Consider the following 14,459-nt stretch of genomic DNA (forward strand, 5'->3'; position numbering starts at 1 on the left):
AAAGGAGATTGAGGAATAAGCAAAAGATTGGAGGATACCTAGGAAAGAGCCCTGTTGAAAAAACCCAGATAAGAGAAAATAGCCAGAAGGAGGTAATCAACAGTTTCACATAATGCAGAAAATGTAAAAACGATGAGGATTGAGAAAGGCAATGAAGAGGACACTTAAAGAGGACAAATTGAGCTGTTAGAAGATTGAGAGTGAAAGGAGAGGAAGTAGAATCATTGAGTGTAATTGAAAGTGGAAGGATACATGCCAAGATGTTGAGGGATGGTGAAATTTAGTGAACATTTTTTAAAGATTGTTTAAAAGTAAACATTTTAAAGATTAAATTTTTTTTTAAAGATTGTTCAGTCATATCTGACACTTCTTGACCCCATTTGAGGTTTTCTTGACAAAACTACTGGAATAGTTTGTCATTTCCTTTTCCAGTTCATTTTACAAATAAGGAAACTGAGGCAAGCAGTTTAAGTGACTTCCCCAGAGTCACACAGGTAATAAGTGTCTGAATCCAGATTTGAACTCAAGGCTTCCTGATTCCAGCACTCCATCGATAAGACTGTACTACTTAGATGCATAGGGAAGATATATGCATATTTATAAACAGCAGAAAAGAAACCAATAAATGAAGAGAGATTGAAAATTAGGAGTGGGGATTGAGAGAGAGAGAGACAGAGAAAATAATTGAGGGAATAATTTTTTGTAGAAGGGAGGATGGATGAGATTAAGGACACATAAAGAAGTTAGCCTTGGCTAAAAGGATTTTCAGAGATTAAAATAAAGGAGAAGATGAGCAATGATGTTAAGGGGTTTTTAGATGAAGACCAGAAAGAGCTTAGGGGAGAGTGAGTGCTCTTTCTTCAGTAAAGTAAAATATAAGATCCTCATCTTGAGAGAGTGATAAGGCAGTGGAAAATTTTAAGAAATCTAAGTTGTAGAGAAGGTTTGGAACACTTTCTATGGTGGATAGGATAAGGAAACAAACAATAATAGGGAAAACATATTTTTTTCAGAATCATTTCTCAGATTTGGTACTTCCATTTTCAATCTTGATCCCTCTTCCTGTTCAGTGTTGATAGTTGGAGTCTTACCTCTTCTACTAGACCATCACACTTAACCCCAAGAGAGAGTTAAATTCACCCTCCAAATGGACCATTAACCAGGAATTTTACAGTGAGGAGTAGGATCATGCTCAGATGTGATTACCAGGCTGGTATAGAATTTCTAACAAGGGAGAATTCTAAACTTTAGATGATTCAAGAAAGGAGATGGGAGGTTATGTAAAAATACGGGTCCAGTTTAGAGCAGAAACAAAACAGCTTGTCACAATAAAGACTAGTCCCCATGTCCCATAAATTTGTGGGGGGTTTTAATTGCTACCTATATCATTAAATCTCTCTTTTGTTGATGTTGCTTGTCTAATACTAGCTTATGTATCTCAGAATAATAGAACTGGAAAGAACCTTAAAAGTCTTCTACTTCAGCCCCCTCCCCTGCGTTTTATAGGTGAGGAAGCTGAGATCCAGAGATATTGTTACTTGCCAAAGATCATGGAGATTTTAAGTGGCAAAACTGGAATTTGAACAAATGATAATATTTATATCCACTATGCCATGTTCTTGTTTTCCTTGAAACCTAAAAGCAATTTCTCTCTACAACCAAGTCTTATATATACATACATATACATGTACATACACACATACGGGAACATCAGCATTTCCAAGGAATGACAACATTTTAAATGCGTGATTATTTTTATTAAAATTTTCTAATAAATCCAAGGAATAACAACATTTTAAAATTCTCAACTAGGAGAATTTAAAACGAGAGATTTATATTTTATTAGTGTCTCTGCCTTTGTGGAATGATCTGACTGCTTATTCTGGTATAGTCATGTAACATATAGCCCGAGTTCATCACCATAATCAAATAATCCTAAAATTGTTAGATCACTAAAAAGTAAATCATCACTTTTCTTTTTGAGAAACAATTGATTCCTTAAGGATTTTTCTATAATTATTATAAGTTAAAAACAAAGATAGCACATATTTTCTATATAATCCTGCATGTATTAGTGACTAGAAGTATGAACTTGGAGTTTCAAGACTTTGAGTTTAAGTTCTATCTGTGATACATACTGTCTTTTTTATTTTGGTGAAATCCCGTAACCTCCGAGAGTCCCCAGACAATTTTAAAACCATACATTACAAATGAGTTTGTAATTTGCTTTTTTGCATTGATGAAGTTTACATTAAGGGAGTTCCCCACACCAGGGGAATCACAGGTTCAGATACATATTGCTACTATTTAATTAAATGTGACAATATATTTCTGATAATAGGCATCATGATTTGGCTGTCATAAATGAAAGGATTGCCTTCAAATGCTTGACACTTTGCAAGGTGTGTAGATGGAACTGTGATTAGGCCCTTAATAAATGTTTGATTAGATGTAACTTAAATTTTTTTCAAATTTGAGAAAGTAAAGTAATTTTTCAAAAATATTAAACTATTTGCAAAATCTCTTTAAGAACTGATCCAGTTTTATGACCTTTATTCACAAAATCCTGAGAATTTAAATAACCTTTTTTTGTTTTGTTTTTTTACATTTTTACAAATGATAAAACTGAGACTTAGATTGTGACTTACTTATCCAAGGTTACATGGCTAGTTTCAGAGTTGGAATTCAAAATGAGATCTTCTGGTTTCAATGCTATTACCACATGGTTTCTCTTAGTAATAAAATACTATTTACATAGGTGCACTTAGGCTTTTGCTGTTCAAAAATATAGCTTCTATTCTGGATAACTCATCTGTTACTACTTGAGATTATACAAATCACTAACTTAAAAAGAAGACATTGTTTGCTAAATTTAATAGTTAACATTTATGTAAAATTTTTAGGTTTGCAAAGCAATTTACATATATTTTCTCATTTGATCCCACAACAACCCTATGAGAAAACTGAAATTGGGCAGGCAAAGTGACTCTTGTTCAGTCACACAGCTAGTAATTATCTGTGGCAGGATTTGAATTCAGGTCTTCTTGAGTGCCAAGATCAGTACTCAATCCACTATAATCTTTTGTTGTTGTTGTTGTTTTCAGTTATGTTTACCTCTTCATGGCTCCATTTAGAGTTTTCTTGGCAAAGATACTGGAGTAGTTTACCATTTTCTTTTCTAGCTCATTTTACAAATGAAGAAATTGAAGTAAATGGTTTTAAGTGACTTGTCCAGGATCACACAGCTACCAAGTATCTGGGGACCAATTTGAATTCAGGAAGAGCATTCTTCCTGACTCCAAGCCCAGCCGTCTAGAGGAAGAAAGCTACCTGGACATTTGAATTGAGGAAGAGAATAACCCAGTTTAAATCCTCTGGACATTTTTCAGAAAAGCTTTTAGTCAGAAGAGTTTTATATTCATTTTTACCCAGAATGGGACTAATCAAGGAAGCATAACATCTAGAGGTCATAGCTCTCAAACTCCCAATATCTGAACAAAGTGATTGGGAAGGAAGGAAGGCCTATGCCCCAAAATAACATCTGTTATTTCCTTCTCAGGAAAGATGGAGTCTCTCTGCTCCATCTGCTTGCTCTCTCCAAAGCAATTATGTACAAAATGAGGGAATAGAATAGTGGGAAGAGGACACACAGTGGCATCTGGATATAACAAGATAAGTAAGAGAGGAATGAGAAGGGAGGGGAGAGAGGAAGTAGAAAGAAAGAGGAGGGGGGGGGAGAAGGAGAGAGGGAGAAAGGGGAAGGAAGATGTAGGCTGGCGTCAGTTACTATAGATGTAAAAAGGATCCCGTATTGCTGTATATAGTAATAAGTGTAGTAAGTGACTTGTCCAAGGTTACACAGGTAGTAAGTAATATACCACAAATGCAGGATTTTTTCTAAAGTACTATATGTTGACACATTTTCTGTTTTGCAGTGAATTGATTCATATGGATCACAGAAACAAGGATACCCTGCCTCACCACATTAATTGTTCTCTTAAAAATAAACAATGTTTATAGGAGTAGAGGAACATAGCAACAATGTAATAAAATGGACAATTGATTAAAAACATTCCAGGAAGGTTTGGTTGTGATCTGTTAGTGACAATATTGTTGAAAGATGTTATCTGTGACCATGAGATGTGGGATGTTTATAATTCTTATTTGAGGAGTTTTGAGACTGTATGATTTTGTCTCAGGTTGAAAGCAAACCTCAAACCAAAACTCCTTTAAAATTGTTCATCTGTGGAGCTACTCTTCTAGAAAAAAGAATATAGTAGGGTTTTTTTTTTTTGTAAATAGTATTTTTTCCCAATTACATGTAAAGATAGTTTTCAGAACTCATTTTTATAAGCTTGTAAGTTAAAATTTTTTCTCTCTCCTTTTCTCCATCTAATATAGTGAGCAAGTTGTCTATGTGCAACCATATTAAACATATTTCCACATTAGTTATGTTGTAAAGGAAGGATCAGAACAAAAGGGAAAAATCATGAGAAATAAAAAAACAAAACAAAAAAAGTGAAAATATGTTTCAATGTGCATTCAAACTCCATAATTCTTTTTCTGGTTATGAGTCTAAAGGGATTGTCTTGGATCATTGTATTGCTGAGAAGAGTTAAGTCAACCATAGTTGATCATCACACAATGTTGCTGTTACTGTATACAATTTCTTCTGGTTATGCTTACTTAACTTAACATCAGTTCATGTCAATCTTTCCAGGTTTTTCTGAAATCTGCCTGCTCATCATTTCTTGTAGAACAGTAATATTCCATTACCTTCATATGCCGTAACTTATTCACTCATTCCCCAACTGATGGGCATGCACCTTGTTATTACAAAAAGGGCTGCCACAAACATTTTTGCACATGTGGGTTTTTTTCCCTTTCTTATGATCTCTAGAATACAGACCCAATAGAGACACTGCTGGATCTAAGGGTATACACAGTTTGATGGCTCTTTGGGCATAGTTCCAATCAATTATATAGTTTTTTTTTAAAGATATTTTCAGTTAATGAAATTGAATAATAGTATTTACCTGGTACCAATTTTTAATGCTAATTTTAAACACCATCAGAATTGAAAAGTAACATAAAGCTTATTTTTATGGAGTACAAATATACTAAAATATTTGCAAAGACTTTCAGATTATTATAATAGCATTTGAAATTATTTTAAAGTACTTATGGTTATCTACTAGTGGAATTTTAAAAATAAATCTTTTAAAAATGTATGAATCTTTAAAAGTTGTACTTAATTCCTTTATTTTATATATGTATTTGTGTATATTTGTTTGGTACATTTTCCAGATATGGAGAATGTTTTCTTATTTGTTTTCTTCTCTCCATTCATGAGAAATTCATCTTTTACAATATTGAGAGTTTATGAAAAATTTCTAATTGTTCTTATTAAAGCAGCATGGTATAGTGAAAAGAACACTGAAGAAATAAATGAATTCAAGGGACACTCTGAGACACATTTATGTTTATAGTCAGTGTGAAGATTTGTTTTGCTTTACTCGAGAGGTAGGGAACATCCAGCCCAGAACCCATACAAAGCTTGCAAATCATTTGCTAAGGCAACCACAGAGGATGATGAACTGAAAGCTAGGTACAACATCCTCAATGCTTGGTTTCTATAAGTTGATAATTTTGTGTGGTCCACAAATGATATTATGCCAAGTCCAAATGGCATTGGCAGAAAAAAAGTCCCCCACCCCTTTGTTTTACTATATAGAGTATATATATATATATATCTGTGACCATGAGATGTGAGATGTTTATAATTCTTATCTGAGGAGTTTTGAGACTGTATGATTTTGTTTCAGGTTGAAAGCTAGTATGTCAATTACTTGTTTGGGTTAGGAAGAATAAGGGGAAATTTGGTGGGGGAAATGGGAGATTATTAAGGTTACCAAAATTTTTAAAAATTAAGAAAATTAAGAAAAAAGAGCTACTGGACAGGCAGGACAGCTATAAAATGTACTAAATTTGTTTTACATAGAGAAACTATAAGTGATTTAGATTTGTGACTGCATATGCAGTATTCTCTTTCTTTTTTGCTTTGCACATGGAAACATTCATCTCATTTGGTTTTTGTTAAGTGCTGAATTTTTTATTTTTCTTTTTTAGTTTTTTCAATAAAACTAAACTAGGACTCAACCTGACTCAGATACTCATTAGCTTTATGGCTAACATTATGACTTTAGGGAAGTTACTTAGTTTTTTTCTCAGTGTTTCAGTTTCCTCCTTTGTATTAAGAGAAATTTGGACTAGGTAATTTCTGAAGTCCTTTCATGTTTTTGACTGTGAGATAAAATTTTTATAGGAGAGTAATATGAAATAAGGTTGAAAAAGTTATGGAGGACTTTGAAAACTAGGCAGATGAATTAGAAGACTAATCATTAATAGTTCTTCCTTAAGTCAGTCTGTCAATCAATAGCTTCATGTGCTAAGAATTATTGTAGGTGCTAGAAAAACTTCTTTGAGCCTATTTCCTTCTCTGTAAAATGAGAGAATTGGACTAAATGATTCCATAGCCCTCTTTCAGCTCTCAACCTATGATTCTCTGATTAAAGACAGAAAATTAAACAGTATCTACTATCAAGGACTTTATTTATGCTTATATAAACACACACACATATATATACAGAAGTCTTCAGCTTTTCTGCCTACCCAATAAATCCAAATTCCTTATACTTCTCTTAAGACTTCTTTCCTTATTCTCAGCCCACTCACATTCTTTTAGCCTAGTCACTCCAATTATCATTCCCTACATATAATTCGCTAATTTTTGGATCCATGCTACTTTTAAATGTTTTGTCCAACCTGCCATTATTCCATTTTACTCCTTGTTCATCCCTAAGATAGTTCCCATAGTGCTTCTCCCAGCCTCACTCCCAAGTTTCAGCTCCTCTGTAAAGTCACTTCAGACTTTATAGAGAATAGACCACTTAGCATGAGCTTCTTCCTGTGCTTCTAGAATCCGTTTCTCCTTTCCCCTCTCCCGCTAGCATTTCCCTATTCCTGCCTCTACTCTTAACTGACTGAACTTGGAGTGGAGGACAGAAGTTTCAGGAAGAGGTAGATTTGTATTTGACATGCTTTCTGACAATTAAAGCTATCTCCTAATTGAATGAACTCCTTTAAACAGTGAGCTCCTCACCACTGGAGCCAGATAACATTTATAGAAAAGATATTTTTTCTCAAGGGCAGGTTGTATTAGATGATCACTGAAGTTTCTTCTGCTCCTAAGAGTTTATAATTCTATCTCTTCATCTTTTTTTCAATCTTAGAGGAAGAAATTTTTCTCCTTACTTAGTTCTTCCCTGGTGTGAAGTCTTGCCAAGTTTTAAGATTTGAGTGAAAGAAGTCACTGTAACACCATAGGAGATCCAAGAAAATGATTTATTAAATGGAGCAAAAGAATTCATAGCAGGAACATGTATATTATCAGGCATGTAATTGCTCCTGGTCTCAGGAATCCTGAATCTGGGATATAGAAAGTGGTTTGGCAGCTAGTGCTGCTAGATACTAGAATTGCTCAAGATCCAGTAGAAATTGAATAATACAACTTGCATTTGTATTACAGAAGTCTATATAAGTTAATAATTAGTTTGCATAAAAGGGTCAATGTATTACCATAAAAACTTCATATGTACTCACAGATATATTATCCTCCTATTCACATACTAAATATTCTTTAAAGCTTTTTTTGTTTTATCTAGTTCCTAGAATCTCAATTTGATTGTACTGTGCCTGAGTAGAGTAATAACCTGCCACCAGATTTTTTAGCCATGTTTTCTGAATTTGTTCCTGTATGATAGATTATGTCAAAAATCCCTTCATAGACAGACTACCTCAATTAAACATCCCTTACTTTTTCCTTCAGGATATCCTTTCGTAGTTATCGCTTTCCTTTCTGTTTCCTTAAACCTATGAATGGCTGTTGGCTGCTTTTCCTTTTTAAAATTTTTTATCTTACATATTCCTAGTTTTCTTCTCACTTATGAAAACTTAGTCTATTCCTTATGGCCACAATCTTTATATTTTGTCTTGTGTTGTTAAACTCATCAGAGGTGTCTTGTATACCTGTAAATTCAGTCCCTTCCTATATAACCTCTTGGAATCTGGATACTCTCCTAGCTGAAACTGTATTTCTCTATCTAAAATGCCACTAAAACTAGTGGTCATTTACTGCTTCTTGAAGTTTCTTCCATCTTTGTGCCTTTTTATTTCTCCTATCTTTGACTTCTCACTTTTCCTTATCATTCTCCCATTCCTCACTATATGATTATTCTATAGCTTATATTTGCTCTTTTTGTGAGCTTATCTAAATATTCCTTTTGTTTTCTTTTCTAAGGTGCAGCTTTCTCTCAAGTCTGTACTTTCATCTGTCATTTTTTAAATAATATTTTATTTTTCCAAATACATGTAAAGATAGTTTTCAACATTCATTTTTGTAAAACTTTGTGTTCTAAATTTTTCTCTCTCTCTCCTTTACCTCCCTAAGACTATAAGTAATCTGATATAGGTTAACTACCACATCCCTCATTTGCACCATGTTTTCAACTCCCTAAAGGATATCTTAACTAGATTAACCTAATTTTACTTCAAATTCAACATCAAACATTGGACAAGTAATCAAAAGGCCTGTGATCTTAGTACTGACTTTATCATTAACTAATCATGTAAACTTGGTGACATACCCTCTTTGGACCTTAGTTGACTTAACCACAAAATGAGGGATAGTTGTGATTCTTCTCTAGGTTCATTTCTGCCTCTAAGCTTTTGTTTCCATAAGTAAAAAGTAGCATATCAATATGGATAAAGTACTGAATTTGGAGGGGGAAACCAAGGTTCAACTATCGACTCTATGTGAGTCACTTCACCTCTCTGAGACTAGTCCCTTCATGTGTAAAAATGGGAATCATAATAAATTTAGTACTAACCCAGAGTTATTTGGACACTTAAACAAGATGATAAAAAGTGTTTTCGAATCCTAAAGTACTATATAAAGTTATCTCTTGTTACAACTAATTTTATCTTTCTTTATGCTGCCTTCAAACCAGGTTCCTTTTCCATCTATCCCATATCTACCCATGGTTCCACTGTTTTTCCATTTCCTAAACTGGACATCATGGAATTATTTATTTCATCTCCTATATGTAGCTAATTATAAGGGCCTATCACTTTTTTTGTTGAAATGTTCCATAAAGTCATCTTTTCTCTATTACCATTACTTTCACCTTAAACTCTTATTTTGTCTACTATAGCAGTTGCCTCGTTGATTTTTATAATTTTCTAGTTTATCCTTCCATCCCAACTCTCCAATCCACCCTTAATGAATCTCTAACATGCTGATTTTCCTAAAGTACCCCCAAACTGCAATATTTTCTTTCTATTATTTACTGTATCAAGTCCAATGTTAAAGATTTTGCATAAAAGGCATATATCCTAATCTATCCAGCATTATGTTCACTCTCAATTATTAGTTTATTTAGTGTGATACAATAGAAAGAATATTGGATTTAGTTTTAGCTGACCAAGGTGCAAAACCTATTTCTGTCACTTACTGTTAGAGTGACTTTTGGTGAATCATTTAACTTCTCTGGAGTCTTAGTTACATATTGATCACAACACAAACTAATAATTTTAATTAATATTTTAGCATTTAATAGGTTATTTTGACCTTACAGCAGTGCCATAGAGTAGGTGTTTTCCTTTTTATTGGGCCTTCTGGTATCTCTAGTGTAGTGAATTCTTGGTGTTCACTAATATGGATATGGATCTACAACCTCACTTTAACTTAATTTTAGAAGGATATCTAGAGCACTGAGAAATTGTGATTTTCTTCATGATCACATAGCTGTGGTATGTGTCAGTGGCATAATTTGAACCCATATATTTTTTTGAAAACTGGATCTTTGTCATCCAAATTGGAAGTGGATGTACCAAAGACTACAGATATGTACCACCAAACACAGCAGACTCCAAGGACCTTAAAGCTTATCTAGTCTGATTCTCTTCTTTCTACAGGTGAGACAGCTGAGACTAGAAAAATTAGCTGTCTTGTTGAAGAAGTCAGAGAAGTAGCAAGTGGCAGAGTTGGATTCAGACAAAGTAGTAAACTGTAGAGGTGGGATTGAATTTTGTTCCTCTTGACTTTTAACCCAGCCACTATCCCAGCTTCTTATCTAAGTTTTTCTCAGCTTTCAAGGCCCAACTTAAGTCCTACCATATGTTGTATTCAAATTATTTGAGAGTAAGGACTGTACTTCTGTTTTTAGTACTTAATGTTAACTTATAGAGACTTTGTGAATTTTTAAAAATTGTACTAATCTGGGTTCTCTTGCTACTAAAATCCTTGATCTCTTTTAAACTCTTATTTGTACATTAAGCGTACAACTTAGCGTTGAATTGGTCTCTAATTCTTTCTTGTTCTTCTTCCACCTCAAGCTAGATTGTTAACTCCCTGAGAGACTAGATGAATTTTAGGTTCCTTCAAACTCCAAATCAGTCAACAAGCATTTATTAAGAGTCTACTTTATGTAAGCATTGGTGCTTAGGATACAAATACAAAGAATGAAATAATCCCTACTCTGATGGAATTGAATCTATCTTTTTTTTCCCACTCAACAAAAACTTGTAGATTAAGCTCCATATTTTCATCACTAATTTCTTATAAATCCAATCCATTGCTGTAACCAAATATCAGGTCAAAATTCACTTCCTTTTCAGATTAATGACAATTCTATTGGTTGTACTTACTTTGAATCTAATATGTTCAAGGTTTTTCTTGAAGTGTTTGCCAGTGGTTTGTAGATTCTGGTAGATTCTAATGAATTGAGACTTTGAATATAAGCAGGTAGTAATAAACTTTATATCTATCACAAAGGGGCAATCTGGCTAAATTTAGAAAGACTTAGAGAGCAAAAGTTTCATCACCACATGATAACTTCAGTAATTATAATACTAAAGTACTCCTATTTCTCTTATGATAGGAAGATGAATTAGGAGCATGGGAAGAAGTAATGTTTCAAATAGTTTCTCTTCCCCCTTTCCCTCCTTCTTTCTCCCCCCCTCTTTCTGTGTGTGTGTGTGTGTGTGTGTCTTTCTATGTCTATTCTCTGTAAAACCTCAGGTGATTTTTCAGAGGGGATGAGACTTAAGGAAAAGAAAAAAATATCAAAAGATGACTATGCGAAGTCTCTTAGGAATGAGTAAGGACTAAGAAATATTAGCAGAGGTAGGGTTGAAATGGAACAAACTTTTTAAAGTGTCTAGATTCACTGTTTTAAAAACATATCATCTCATAGCTACCTTAGTTATAAGGAAGAATGACATTAAATAAAGAAAGTTTTGCTTCTTAATTCTTAATTCTTTGATTTGAAGTAAGAACTTATGATGAAAAGTCTAAATATTTTTCTTCATCAAAGCTCCTCTTTCTTGTGGTAGCATATGGTAGGTCAGTTGCAGGCTTGAACAAGAATGCTAGGAACAGGTTAGGGAGAAGGGAAAGAGCTGACTAGACCAGAAGCAAGGGAGAGACCAATATTTACAGGATGAATTATAAACAGAAGACTTACACGGTTCAGCAACAGAAGAACCAGGAGGAAAAATAGATGCTTAGAGCTAGAAACTAAGGATTTTGTCAGTCAAAATGAAGACAAGTTGGCACATAGCAATTCAGTTTCAAAAGGAGATTTTTAATTATAAAAAATAACTGTGAGACATTTAAGCAACTAATTTCATTTCTAGAAGATTGATAATAAATCATACCTCCCACTTTCTCTATAGAATTAATGAATTAGAAGTAGAGAATAAGGAGTCATAAGCCATGTCTGGATCTGTTTTATGGACTATGCTTTTTGTTAAAAAGAAGATCTTTTGGGCGAGGGAAAAGGAGAGGGACAATATGGGAACTAGGATGGTAATGATGATACTTAAAAGAAGAAAAAGAAGAGGGTCAATGAATCATGTTTAAAAAAATAGTAGAAGGAAATTCAAACAAACTGCAGAGACAAAAACTGCAATATTAGAACTACCATGTTAAATTTGAATTATTTAAAAAAAAAAAAAAAAAAAAAAACTAGGGGCAGCTAGGTGTTGCAGTGGATAGAGCATCAGCCCTGAAGTCAGGAGAACCTGAGTTCAAATCTGACCTCAGACACTGAACATTTTCTGGCTGTGTGACCCTGGGCAAGTCATTTAACCCCAGTTGCCTAAGCAAAAAAAAAAAAAAAAAAAAAAGAAAGAAAGAAAACCTAGGCTGTATGGTAGGGAAATAAAGACCATTTGTACATAACAGAAGTTCAGTTTAATATAAAAGTTCTTTTTTTTATTTTTCAATGCTTACAAAAATGTGCTTATTGGTGTTTATTAATTTTATAACTTTAAAGTATTAATTTTTGAGGCAAGTTTATTAGTGTTGGCTAGACCTACTTTTGAATCTTAAAAATATGTGACTGGAGCATTCAGAAATCATAATTCTCTTTGCTCCTACAGTTTGACTGCTAGCACTCTTATTTAATATTCTTCCTTGTCACAAATTGAACCTACCATTTGATTGCTGAATTTGCCTTTCATAAAGCCATAGAACTTCACAATTAGAATGGAAAACATTACTGATACAGTCCAAACTCTAGTCGTACCTTTGAGCCTTTGTTTGAATGTGAGTGTCAGGGGCAGTGGGAACAGGGGAGTACTCATTCACTACTTCCTGAGGCAAACCATTCCATTTTTGGCTAGCTCTTAATTGTTCTAAAGTTATTCTTTACATCAAACCTAAGTTTGCTTCTTTTCACCTTCTACCCATTTGCTTCTAATCCTATATCCCATGGCCAAAAGCCTCAGTTTTTTCATCTGTAAAATTAAATGATTGAACTACATGACTTTCAAAATTCCTTCCAGCCCTATTTTTATAGTAGTCATTTTATTTCTTCTTTCCAATTACTGTCTTCCACATATTTAAGATAAAACTATCATTATTTCTCTAAGTTTCTCTTTTCTGGTCTAAATATCTCCAGTTCCTTCAACCAGTCTTTATATGAAAGACTCAAGGTCCTTCAGTGTTCTTAGTAATATTTAGCATCCATTTCCAGTCTTCTGTCCTCAAACAAGTGATTCCTTTTATCTACACTGTATCTTCTCACTTCATCTCTTAGAATTCTAATGTTCTTTCAAGACTATGTACTCCACAAATGTTTTAGTTGATTCCTTCTTATTGTTAGTCCTCTTTTCTCCCCTTAAAATTATTTTGAATTTACTTCTCTGTATATATGTTATGTCCTCCAGTAGAATGTAAGCTTTTGGGGGTCAGATATCAGTTAATTTTTTTTCCTCTTTGATAGCCCCTAGAATAGTACCTTACACAGAAAAAATGATTGTAATAAATTAATAAATGGCCTTAATAAATTTCTTGGATTGAATTAAACTTGTCTTAGGTGATACATTATTATTCTGGTGTTTTTACATGCTTCTTGTGGCCCAAGTCAGCACTGTAATTCAATGTTAGAACTAAAATAATTTTTGATTGGTTGCCAAGGCATATTTGCCATGGTGAAAGGAGGGGAAAGTGAGTATATTACCTGAAATGTTCAATAAAAATAAATTTTCTTTAAAATGGAACTGACTAGTACTTGAAAGTATTAATTTCTTTTTTGTTTAACACTGTATCAATAGAAAAGTTGTCAGATTCATTAAGATTGTTACTACTTATGAGTTGTAAAGATGTTTTTCTCCCTCCCCCAATTCCCAATATTTAATATTAGTCTTTGTCCTAGAATAACCCTGGTGATGAGGCTATTATGCTTTCATTGAGTCTTATCCTGAGAAAATATTTATAAAAATGAGCTCCATTATACCTGCTGATTTTTTATATGTGGAAGTGCTGGGGATGACAATAATGTTTTCTTACTGTTGATGAAGCCCCATAGTTGCTAGAGTTAATATACAAGCACTAACAAGAGGGTTTTTTCTATTCTTTAATTCTGGGAAATTCTACCTTTAATTGGCAATTCAGATGAGGACCTCTGTAATTACTCTTAGATCCATGCTTGACTAGAGCACTTCCTTAGCTAAGTCAAGCAATTTAACAAAAGGACTCAAGATACTTAAAATTATTTTTAAAAATTTGCCTACCAGGGCTCTTCCTGTTTGACATAACATTGCTGTTAATAAATTGTAGGAAGTATATCTTCAAACATGACAGAAATGTATAAGGTGTTGAATATTTTTCATAATAGAAAAAGAAGAGAATCTGTACCTATGATTCTTTGACAGAGACGTCCAACTCACTACAAAAATGCCTGCCCAACTGGAAGTAAAACTAGTGAATGCAGATGATGCAAATTAAAATGTAGTTGAGAAATGTTTAACAAAATTTAAAAAAAACACAGTAAAGAAGATCACATTAATTTGTGCTTTTCTAAGTCAGCTTCTCTTTTTCCTCACCTTTTCAC

The 14,459-nt window shown here is 33.5% G+C and overlaps 1 protein-coding gene across 2 annotated transcripts in view; it reads left to right on the plus strand.

Annotated features, from left to right (window-relative positions):
• SLC44A1 (solute carrier family 44 member 1) overlaps window positions 1-14,459 on the plus strand; it is a 184,995-nt gene that overhangs the window by 108,802 nt on the left and 61,734 nt on the right. The window lies entirely within an intron of this gene.

Source organism: Sarcophilus harrisii, chromosome 1 (genome assembly GCF_902635505.1).
Source record: "Sarcophilus harrisii chromosome 1, mSarHar1.11, whole genome shotgun sequence".
NCBI classification, from domain to species: domain Eukaryota; kingdom Metazoa; phylum Chordata; class Mammalia; order Dasyuromorphia; family Dasyuridae; genus Sarcophilus; species Sarcophilus harrisii.